This window comes from Aricia agestis, chromosome 15 (genome assembly GCF_905147365.1).
Source record: "Aricia agestis chromosome 15, ilAriAges1.1, whole genome shotgun sequence".
Taxonomy (NCBI): domain Eukaryota; kingdom Metazoa; phylum Arthropoda; class Insecta; order Lepidoptera; family Lycaenidae; genus Aricia; species Aricia agestis.
In genome coordinates, this window is record NC_056420.1 from 15,038,388 (window position 1) to 15,049,654 (window position 11,267).

The 11,267-nt window shown below is 36.3% G+C and overlaps 1 protein-coding gene across 1 annotated transcript in view; it reads left to right on the plus strand.

The window, feature by feature from the left end:
* Nucleotides 1–7,003: 7,003 nt before the first annotated feature.
* The window catches only part of LOC121734393 (glycosylated lysosomal membrane protein-like), a 38,121-nt gene continuing 33,857 nt past the window's right edge, over nucleotides 7,004–11,267 (plus strand). The window contains exon 1 of the mRNA XM_042124991.1: nucleotides 7,004–7,026. The gene's annotated coding sequence lies outside the window, so the exon portion shown is untranslated. The remainder of the gene's footprint in view (nucleotides 7,027–11,267) is intronic.

Sequence of the window (11,267 nt, forward strand, 5' to 3'; positions counted from 1 at the left end):
AACTATTTATCATTGATAGGTTTAGCCCCAATTTCACCAACGTCTGTTAGTGTTAACAGCTTGTTAAAATGTCTTCTCTTTCATTCATATGAAAAACGAAACAGCTAACGTGATACTAATTCGAGCATTAACTTTAACAGTCGTTGGTGAAATTTGGTCTTAAGGTTACGTCACTGCCTGCACAGATAAAGTACTGAGTTATTTAATACCGTAGAATAGATATAACAATCGAAAAAAAACGAGACTTAAATGTAAGATGATACCACCTCTTATAGAAAGACTTTTGAGCAAGCGTCAGCGCGATGTAGAAGACGCACGGCGCCATCTATTTTCCAGTAAAAAAGTAGCCTATGTCCTTTCTCAGGCTTTAGACTATCTGTATACAAAATTTCATTACAATCGGTTCGGTAGTTTTGGCATTTGGCGTGAAAGCGAGACTGACAGACAGACAGAGATACTTTCGCATTTATAATATTAGTATAGATATAACCTCCTTGCCCAAAGTCAATATGGCAGTGTTGCCAACTTTTTTTTTACTAACCCACCAAATTCAGCAGCGTAAACCACGAGAAACCGCTAAAACCTAAATGGCCTCTCAAACCACCAGAATTCTACTAAATAACGTAAAGACAACAACAACCTATCTGAATATAATTTGAAAATAATACAACAACAACGTCATTATTATTATGAAATAATTATTTTTGTTACTACAAAAAGGAAAACTTTAGTTACCTATGTAGGTACCTATGTATAAGATAGGTACTTAACTAAAGAGTAAAGATGAACGTCTTTAGAGGAATCATTGTCATTTACTTGTTCAGTTTGTGAAGTATAAATTTCTTTAGTTCTAATTTTTGTTATACGGTATTTGGTATTAAGTAGGGTTGTTGAGGAAGTGATTATGAGGAAGAGGAGGAGGAAGAGGAATTGTCACGCGCAAATTTAGAGGATGCGGATGAGGAAGAGGATATTTTTTGAGGAAGAGGATGCGGATGAGGAATGGGATGATAGGAAATTATAAATACCAGCAGACCCAAACCAAAAGCCTTTGTCCAGTCTGTACATAACCAGGTACATACATTACACAAAAAAAATTTAAAAGGCATTTTCCAGCCGACCAAACTATGAATCTAAACCATTCTCAAAACACACACAATAAAGAATCATCAAAATCGGTCCAGCAGCTAAGGAGGAGCTCAGTAACATACACACAAAACACACACACACACACACACACACACACACACACACACACACACACACACACACATAAATAATCGGCCAAGTGCGAGTCGGACTCGCGCACGAAGGGTTCCGTACCGTTAAAGAGGAAAAATAGTATTTTAATATTATTATTAATCATTAAAGTACACATAAAATTAAGGACTTTGAGAAAATTTCAAGCGCGTACCTGTTGCCATTATTAATTACGAGCAAAAAAGGCCAAAAAAAATTAAGTTTGTTGTATGGGAACCCCCCTTAAATATTAATTTAATTTTGTTTTTAGTATTTATTGTTATAGCGGCAACAGTAAGATACAGCCTGGAGACAGACAGACATACAGACAGACGGACAGACATCGAAGTCTCAGTAATAGGGTCCTGTTTTTACCCTTTGGGTACGGAACCCTAAAAAGATGAGTACTTAAATGATACAATTCTCGCGCTCTGGCGTGTGCGTTGCCATGAATGGATACACGACGCGCTTGCGCAGTATAATTCCTCATAAATTCCTCTTAAATTTTGAGGAAGCGATAGCGGAATAGGATTTTTTTTTTAATTTATGAGGATGCGGTAACGGTTGAGGAACCTAAAATATCGCGGAACTTCCTCATTATGAGGAAGCGGAAGAGGAATCCTCAGCAACCCTAGTATTAAGTTGTTATTACAGCATTTGCCTTCGCGTGCTAACCTTGCACGAAAGAAAGGCGATCAAACTTCATCCGGTTTCTCTGTTAAGTCTTGACAACATTCATCATGCTAAATAATCGCTCTATATCAGCGTTGGAATGCAGCAAAACGAATAAAGATAATAATAATAGAGCTAAGTTTCCAGCGTGCGTCTTCAAGGATTAGAAACATAATAAAAAAACTAGTGGTTTAACGTCAAAGATACCACTAACTTAAATAATCTAATCCACTAAGAAATGCACTAGCCACTAAAACCAAATTTTTCCCACCGAAAGGTACGTCTAAACCACCAGATCTAGTGGAAATTCCACTAAGTTGGCAACACTGCAATATGGATCCCGAAAAGGAAAAGCTACTATAGATAATTTAGCTCTTTTTATCACTGACGTTCGTATTGCTTTTACAGAAAATAAATCAGTTTTAGCAGCTTTTTTGGACATAAACGCAGCATATGATAATGTAAGGATAGATATTCTCAAACGAAAGTTAGATTTATTAGGTGTTCCGGAAATTATAAGTAATTTTATTATAAACGTTTTATTGGAAAGATTTATTGCTCTGCCTTTACAAGATACAACGTCGACGGAGGTGCGGGTTGTTGATATAGGGCTGCCCAAAGGCTCAGTGATAAGTCCTCCTTTGTATAATATTTATTCGTCAGATATAGAGGATGTAGTGACTAGCGTGACTTCAGATTTGGAATCATATATGTTAACAGATATAGATGGTGAATTGTATCTTCTGCAATACGCCGATGATTTAACAATTTATGTAATAGATCAATCTATTGAAAGAGCCTCCATTAGACTGTCGCGGGCCCTAGCACGTCTAAAGGTATGGTTAGATGAGAATGGATTAGATCTTTCAGCTAAGAAGAGTTCCACTGTACTTTTTACCTGTATGCGCTTTCCTCCTCCAGTGGTGGTAAAATATAATGGATTACAAATTCCAGTTGACAAGGAGGCCAAATTTTTAGGCGTAATTTTAGATTCGAAACTTAATGGTAATGCCCATAATGAGTATATTGCGTCGAAGTGTGAACGTTCGTTAAACACAATTAGATGTTTATCTGGAGTGTGGTGGGGATCTCACCTGTTTAATCTAAAATTGCTGTATAACGCTTTAATAAGAAGTGTTTTAGACTATGGTACATTCCTTTTAGAACCTTGTAACGTAGCTGGTTTAAACAGTTGGATAAGATACAGGCAAAATCTATGAGGATAATTTGTGGAGCCATGGCATCATCGCCAATAAATGCATTGCAGGTAGAATGCGGTGAACCACCGCTCTATCTAAGGCGGCAATATCTGGCTGACAAGTTTTTTATTCGCTGTTTGTAATTTTCAAACCATCCCCTTATTCAGAAATTAAAAAAACTGTTAGATTTAGTATATAATAATCAATTTTGGTTGCACAAATCTTGCCCTTGCTTAGTTAATAGCTATATCCGATATTTGTCGCTTGATGCCCCTACACATAGATTACCTGTTTTCCTGCTTTTTAACTCATCCTTTGAATCCCTTGTTTTAAATCCTGATATCCGCTATGACATAGGAATTAAAAAATCTGATAAATATTATGCAAAGCCTTTTTTTAATTATTTAACAACGAATAATTGGCAAGGTTGGCATCACATTTACACGGATGCCTCTAAAATGTCAGTAGATAATAATAATTGTGTTGGAGTAGGTATTTACCATCTCCAATACAATATAGTTCAAAAAGTTAAATTTCCTCCACAAACTTCAGTATTTACTGGTGAATGCTTTGGTCTTTTTAAAGCAGTTGACTACATATTACAAGCAAAGCTTAAAAACACTGTAATTTTTACTGACTCTTTGAGTGCCCTGCACGCATTGAGTAGATTTACGTTTAGATCAAAACGTTTTCCCATAATCATACAAATCAGAAACCAATGCACAGGTGTATTGTCTGTTACATTTGTTTGGATTCCAAGTCATTGCGGCATTCTTGGAAACGAGGAGACAGATAGACTGGCCAAAGATGCGGTTTCTTGTGGAGATGTGTTTCCGTATGTGAATTATTGTCACGACTTGCCGTCTCTTGCCAAGAACTTTCTCCAACAGGATTGGAGTAAGGACTGGGCAGTAAGTAGTCAAAGAAAAGGTGTTCATTATAAGTATATACAACCTGAGATTCAGTTTAAGCCTTGGTTCTTCAAAATAAAGCTATCAAAAAGTACAACTTCATCTATAATTATTAGAATGAGGTTGGGACATGTCATCACACCGGCGCACTTAAAAAGAATTCGTATCCGCAACGATGATGCATGCGATTGCGGTTTGGAAGTGGGTGATTTAAATCATATTATTCTTTCCTGTCCTCTGTATGATCACTCCTGTCTATATATGATAACCTCTCCTCTATATCTATACCCTTTCCTACTTCTGTTCCAATATTATTAAATTCATGTAATAAATTAGTTTATTCTTTTTATCTCAATATTTACGTCACAATTTAATTAATCTTTAAATCTATATAACACTGATGATATGACTATGGGGCGATAGGAAGAAGCTGAAGACGGAGGTATTTCTAGGTTTTAAAATGGGAATAACCTTCTGTGTTTTCCATGAATTTGGAATATTACCCGTTAATAATATTAAATTAACCAAATCCAAATAATAATTTAAAATTACATCTGAAGCGTGTTTAAAAATAAGAGTATGGGATACCATCGATGCCCGGAGCCGAGTCTTTTAAATTTGCAACAACACCTTTTAACTCTTGAAGAGTAAAAAGCGAGTTATGATCTTTAGGGCTAACTTCACCTAAAGGTGATGGACGGAGAAGTGATACAGAAGGTGCTAGACTATTTAAAAAATCGATGGCTAAAGAGTCTGGCATAGGATGAAAAGGAGTTTTATATGCTGACCTGTACCTTTTAATATAATTCCAAACTATAGAAGCATGTGTGTCCGGACCATAGACATAATATATACCTAAAGACCAACAAAGAGTGCGAGAGAGAAGAAAATCCTTTATGGAATTATAACAAGATGAAAAGAGAGAGGCAGTCTAATGAAAATTGTAACAACTTTTATTTGACAGGTCGTCAAAAGTCGTCAATCGTTTTTATGCCCTTTCGGTATTTGCAATTTATTATTTAAATCGTATGTTATTTTCAACAAATACTATTATATATAACAATAATAACTTGTGCTGTGAGTGATTGCAGTGTAAATCATAGGAATAATCCTGAAAAATATACATTTCACCCGTAATTAATCTTCATGTCCTAATTGCTACGATGTGTTTATTTTTGCTATATTCTGGTCTTTAGTTCTCTATTTCAAATAAAATATTGTGAATCCTCCCTTTTACTTTCATATTTTGCGTAACTAAAGGTACTATTGTTCCTATATTACACAAATTTTGAAGAAAAATTTTTCATCAAAATTTCTTACATATACGCTAGTGCTTGAATCAAATTTATCGATATGCTTATCGATATTTTACAATAACATAAATCTAAAATAAAAATCATTTACCTTTATATTTATCACCTTAAGCCCGGCCGCACATTATACGAAATTTCTGATCAGAAAAATTCGGACGCCCGGCGGAACGCACTCTGTTCATACATTTTGTTGTAGACCCATCATACTAAAAGAATTTCTGACGTGTCAAAATGTATGAGCGGGGCGGGGCGTCCGAATTTTAGTGATCACAAATTCGGATAATGTGCGGCCGGACTAAAAGGACATATTATCTTATTTTAACTAATAGTATATTATAATATAGCTAATATAATATAACTACTATAATATAGAGTGACTCTAAAACTAGAGGAAGGTTTATATTTATATATCATAATCATTTGTTTCACAGATTCCCTCAAGATCCTCTAATAAGAGGAAAATGGCTGAAATTAATTGGGCGTGTTGGTTGGAATCCCAAGAAAAATTCAACAATATGTAGCAAACATTTCATTGAAATTTTTTAAAGAAAAATTAGAATAAATACTATTTTGGTTAAAGGAGCTATCCCAACTTTATGTGTGCCAGTAAGTTTGACATACTGTTGCACTTGTTACTGAAGCAATTATTAAAAATAAGCAATTATAAGCAATTAATGCTTTTTAGTTCATTTAAGATTATACTTATATGAACTAAAAAGTATTAAATAATCCTTCTTCTGTACTCAATCTTCATAATTTTGAAGTCGGTACCAGTCCTAAGTATATAAGTTGCTGTTATACCTATTCTGTCAGAGAACTGGCGATTAGGTTAGCTGGTACCGATTGCAAAATAATGAAGATTGAGAACAGAATTATACTGAGTACAGAATAAGAATTATTTAATACTTTTTAGTTCATTTAAGTATAATATTACTATTGTCATTGCCTTGGAAGTTGGTTTTAATTTTTTGTTTAAAAATAATAATTTTACTCATTTTAGCTGTCCTTAACGTTTTCTATACTTACAGTTGGTGTTTTAAAAAATCAAAATCAAAATTGCTTTATTTCTGAACAAATCTAAAATAAAATATATTTTCAGAATACATGGTGCCTACCACCGGTTCGGTAACTAAGCCGTCGAGAAGAACCGGCGTAAGAAACTCGCACGCCCACTTTTTACCAAAAAAAGTGAGAAAAAAAAATTATCTTTTAAAACAAAATTTACAATGCTGTAACTAAAAATTATACAATGTAAACATAGATAGATACATAATAATTGTAAGTCATGTAGAAGTAGCCTTGCAAGCAGTCATTCAGCATTCTACTCCCAAGATGTGCCATCAATTATGAAATCATTTTGGCTTTGGCACAAAACGTTCTTTGACTACTTTTTTAAATTTATTAATCGAAAGATTTTGAACGTTTTCTGGGACCATATGTTCCCATTTGAATATCAAGGAGTCACTTCGATTTCTCATTGTTTCCATCACCAGACCACCACTTTTGTGAACATGATACCTACTCGGAACAATACAATGTACAGCAAAAGAAAAAATTTGAAAATCGGTTCATAAACGGCGGAGTAATCGTTGAACATACATAAAAATTTATCCACAGGCGAACGTCTAGACTCCTCCTGTTTGGAAGTCGGTTCAAAATAATTGTAATAAAATATTATGATATTTTATAATATGTATTTAATTTAAGAATAAAATATAATATACTATGTGTGTTGTTTACTTTCAACGTTTACTTTCAATGTAAGGACTGATTTACCAGATAGATTTTACCTGAGTAATAAATAAGTAACTTTATAATGTGTTAAGTGTAAATTATTTACCCCTATAAGAACCTCATGTCATAACATATCCGACGATTGAAAAATCATTCCAAAAGAAAATGTGTATCTACTTTTCAATCGTCACCTTTTTTTGCCAATTAAAATTTATGATACCTAATTTGAAATACAAATCTATCAAAGTTGCATATTATTTATTTCTTATAGAAACTCAGGTAAAATAACTCGAACGGACTAAACTATCGATAGCAAAATACTATACTATCGATAGTAAAATATACATCACTAGCACACGCACACATTGACAGATCAAAAATGGTCACGCATTTTCGAGTTGTCAGGTGGTCTTTACGACAGTATATATTATGTCTATGGTCCGGACAGATAGATTCACAAAACTTTTTCCAGCTTGCAGACTTCTTTTTCTTAAATATTTTTTTTACATCGTTAATAGACTTACAATAAATATCATAGTTTTCAAAGGTAGAATTATTATTATATTCTCTTTCAGCCTGTTTTCTTTTATGTATAGCGACTGAACAGTCATTATCCCACCAAGGAGGTGATGGAATGTAACATTTAGGTGTTTTCTTAATAGGAAGAGTTTCATCAGCTGATTCGATCAAAGCAGATGCTAGAGCATCAGCGCAAACAGATTCATTACCTGGTGATATACTAGGAAGATGGGGTAGTTTATTTTTTAGTGTATGATAAAACTTTTCCCATTCTGCATTTTTTAAGTTATATTTTAATGATGATGAATTAGTAGGCTGATTTTGCTTTTTATTTTTACAGGGGAGAGACAGAAGAATAGGGAAGTGATCACTACTGTGACTAGATGATAGAACTGACCAGTGTAAAAGAGAAGATAAATTTGAAGTACAAATAGACAAATCAGGGGCACTATAACCCTCGTTAGGTGCAGTTTGCCGTGTTGGGAACCCTGTGTTGAGAATACATAACTTATGGAAATCTAATAAATTTAGTCCTTCAAAACCCCACTGATTGTTATTACTACTACCCCAAGACAAATGTTGGGCATTAAAATCCCCAAGTATTACAAAAGGTTTTGGCAAAAGGCTAATTGTGTTCTTAATTTCTAAAAATATTGAATAGGATGGATGTGGAATATACAATGAGACAAAACAGATGTTATTTACAGATGCTGCTATTATAGAAATATTTGGATTATGTGATGGAAGTGAAATATGTACAAATGAATGACGATGATTGATGAGTAAGGCTGCACCGCCATACCCATCAGATCTGTCCTCTCTTAAACAAGCATAGCCAGGAATCTTAAAAAGAGATTCTGGCTTAAGCCATGTTTCTTGGAGAGCAAATATAAGAGGGTGATATTTGTTTATTAAATAAATTGTGGGATATGCGTGTGGTGGCCAAAGGAAGATCTTCCGACCGAGCGAGGTGTTATGCTCGGTCAGGCCGAAGCCCACGTGATACATCTCAGCTGTCGTATATATACCGACGCGCTCAGAAAACTTCGATAGCGCGATGCAGGAATGTTAGGCGAATTGTGGGTACCGCCACATCACTCCCCCCCCGAAGACCGAAGATCGAATCTTGAAGTCTTGTCGCTTGAGTCGCCAATGCCAGTGAGTTCCAGTGAGTCGGAACTGTTGCAGTGAGTCCCAGTGAGTCGGAACTGTAAGCTGCTGCACGGGATCCAGTGAGTCGGATAGCTGCCGTGCGGGGCCGATGCTACGTGCTGATCAGGAGAGATGTGCTCTGCTTGCCGACCGGTCGGTGTAGTGAGAAAGCCCGATGATGCCGATGCGGAGTCGCCCAGGCCACGGTACATTGCGGCTAGTGGACGATGTACCCGATGAGGCGATGCTGGCTGGCGCGGTGCGGAGGGACGGGAAGTGAAGATGATGAAGGAGGCGTGTTCTGTCGAGGGTCACCAATGTGGGATATGCGTGTGGTGGCCAAAGGAAGATCTTCCGACCGAGCGAGGTGTTATGCTCGGTCAGGCCGAAGCCCACATGATACATCTCAGCTGTCGTATATATACCGACGCGCTCAGAAAACTTCGATAGCGCGATGCAGGAATGTTAGGCGAATTGTGGGTACCGCCACAAAATGATTTCATTTTTTTTGCTGACTGCATGGGAGTTAATTTCAGGTGAGTTACTTACAGAGGCTACGTTGGACGGTGAAACTGATGACGGTAAAATATTTGACTGAGTAAGATAATTATAGCTGTAATTAATTCGGGCACTGAAGTATTATTATTATCGCCATTTGTAGGCAAAGCAGTGCCATTTGAACCCGATGGGGGACTGTAATCTGACTTTGGTGGTGTTCTAGGTTGTCGGAAGACTGTTTTTTTATATGACTCTGTGGTTGTCCTCTTTGCAGAGTTTTTGGTGACCGATGAGAAATTTTGTTTCTGAGAGTCTATAAATGAAGGGGATGGACTAGAAGAGGTTAAAACTGTTGAGTATAATTTAGAAATAGGAGGGTGGAGTTTTGATGCTTCGGCATAGGATAAGTTTTTGTGAGCCATGGACTCTTTAATTAATTTTTGTCGTTGGAACTCAGGGCAATTCTTACTTGTGGCTATATGGGAAGCTTGGCAAAGACAACAGAAAACAGAATCTTCATCTACAGAACATTTCTCACCAGAATGACTGACCACAACGGAAACATCTGGGGGTTGATCTGCACTGTGACTTAACATGCCCATACCTGCAGCAATTGTAACACTGTATGGTGGGATAGATGTACAAGTCGACAGGCAAGGAGTTATAACACATAAAAAATATTTTTGGTAATACTTGGCCATCAAATGTAAAAACAACTGACTCGGTATATTTACAAACTGTACAGTATTATTTACAATGTTTTTTTTCTTTAAGCGTCTTACTTTCAAAATGTCCCCACAACCATACGGTAAAGTAATATTGGCCAAAATGTCATCATCAGACCAATCGGCTGGAATACCTCTAACCAAGCCAACACGACTAACTTGAAAAGATGGAAGAAAAACTTTGCAGTTGTTCTGTTTTAGATTCTCATTAGTAATAAAATTATTTGCATCAGAAAATACAGAGAAAGATAATGGGCGTGTTCGTCGGCGTAATTTTTAGCGCATTCGCTGCAAAACCTAGTTATTGCGCATGTCCAAATCATGTCATGCCATGGCAACGACAACTGTTTACGACTTGACATTTAACTCAATTGCAATTTGTTGGTGGCGTTGCAATGAACAAACCAGTGGGAGCCATGCTTCGGCACGAATGGGCCGGCTCGACCGGAGAAATACCACGCTCTCACAGAAAACCGGCGTGAAACAGCGCTTGCGCCTTTCCCTTTTTCCCTTCCCTACCTTCCCCTATTCCCTTCCCTTCCCATCCCTACCCTCCCCTGTTACCCTATTCCCTCTTAAAAGGCCGGCAACGCACCTGCATCTCTTCTGATGCTACAAGTGTCCATGGGTGACGGAAGTTGCTTTCCATCAGGTGACCCGTTTGCTCGTTTGCCCTCTTATTTCATTTAAAAAAAAATTAATGAAATAAGAGGCCGACGAACACGGCCAATGACAATGGCCGTGTTCGTCGGCGTATTTTTGGACAAACCTTTTATTGCGCATGTCCAAAAGATGTCATGGCAACGCCATAACAAGTTGCTGGTCAAGTCGTAAACAACGTCTTAATTGTTTATACAGGATTAAAATAATAAAAGCTAAACATAAATACATAAGCCTAAATTGTCTAACAGCCGCACAAATAATTTATTTAACACTATGATAGTGTTTGATTATTTTATTTTGAAAAATATGGATATGGATCACTAGGAAAAATTTAAAAATTTAATTTTTTTTTATGAAATAAGACGGCAAACGAGCAAGCGGGTCACCTGATGGAAAGCAACTTCCGTTATTATACCGGTATATGAAGCCCTGGCTTCAAATACCGGTATTTTTTCATAACGTTATTGCTTCAAGGGCGTAGATAACAGTATGAAAATTTACCCGATACTAGAAATAACGGTAAAAATTGAAATTAATACCGGTAAATGTTATAACAGTAAATAGGATTTATAACGGTAAATATATTATGTTCTTTGATAACGTTACCGTTTGTAAAATAAGTACTTAATTTAATCAGTCAGT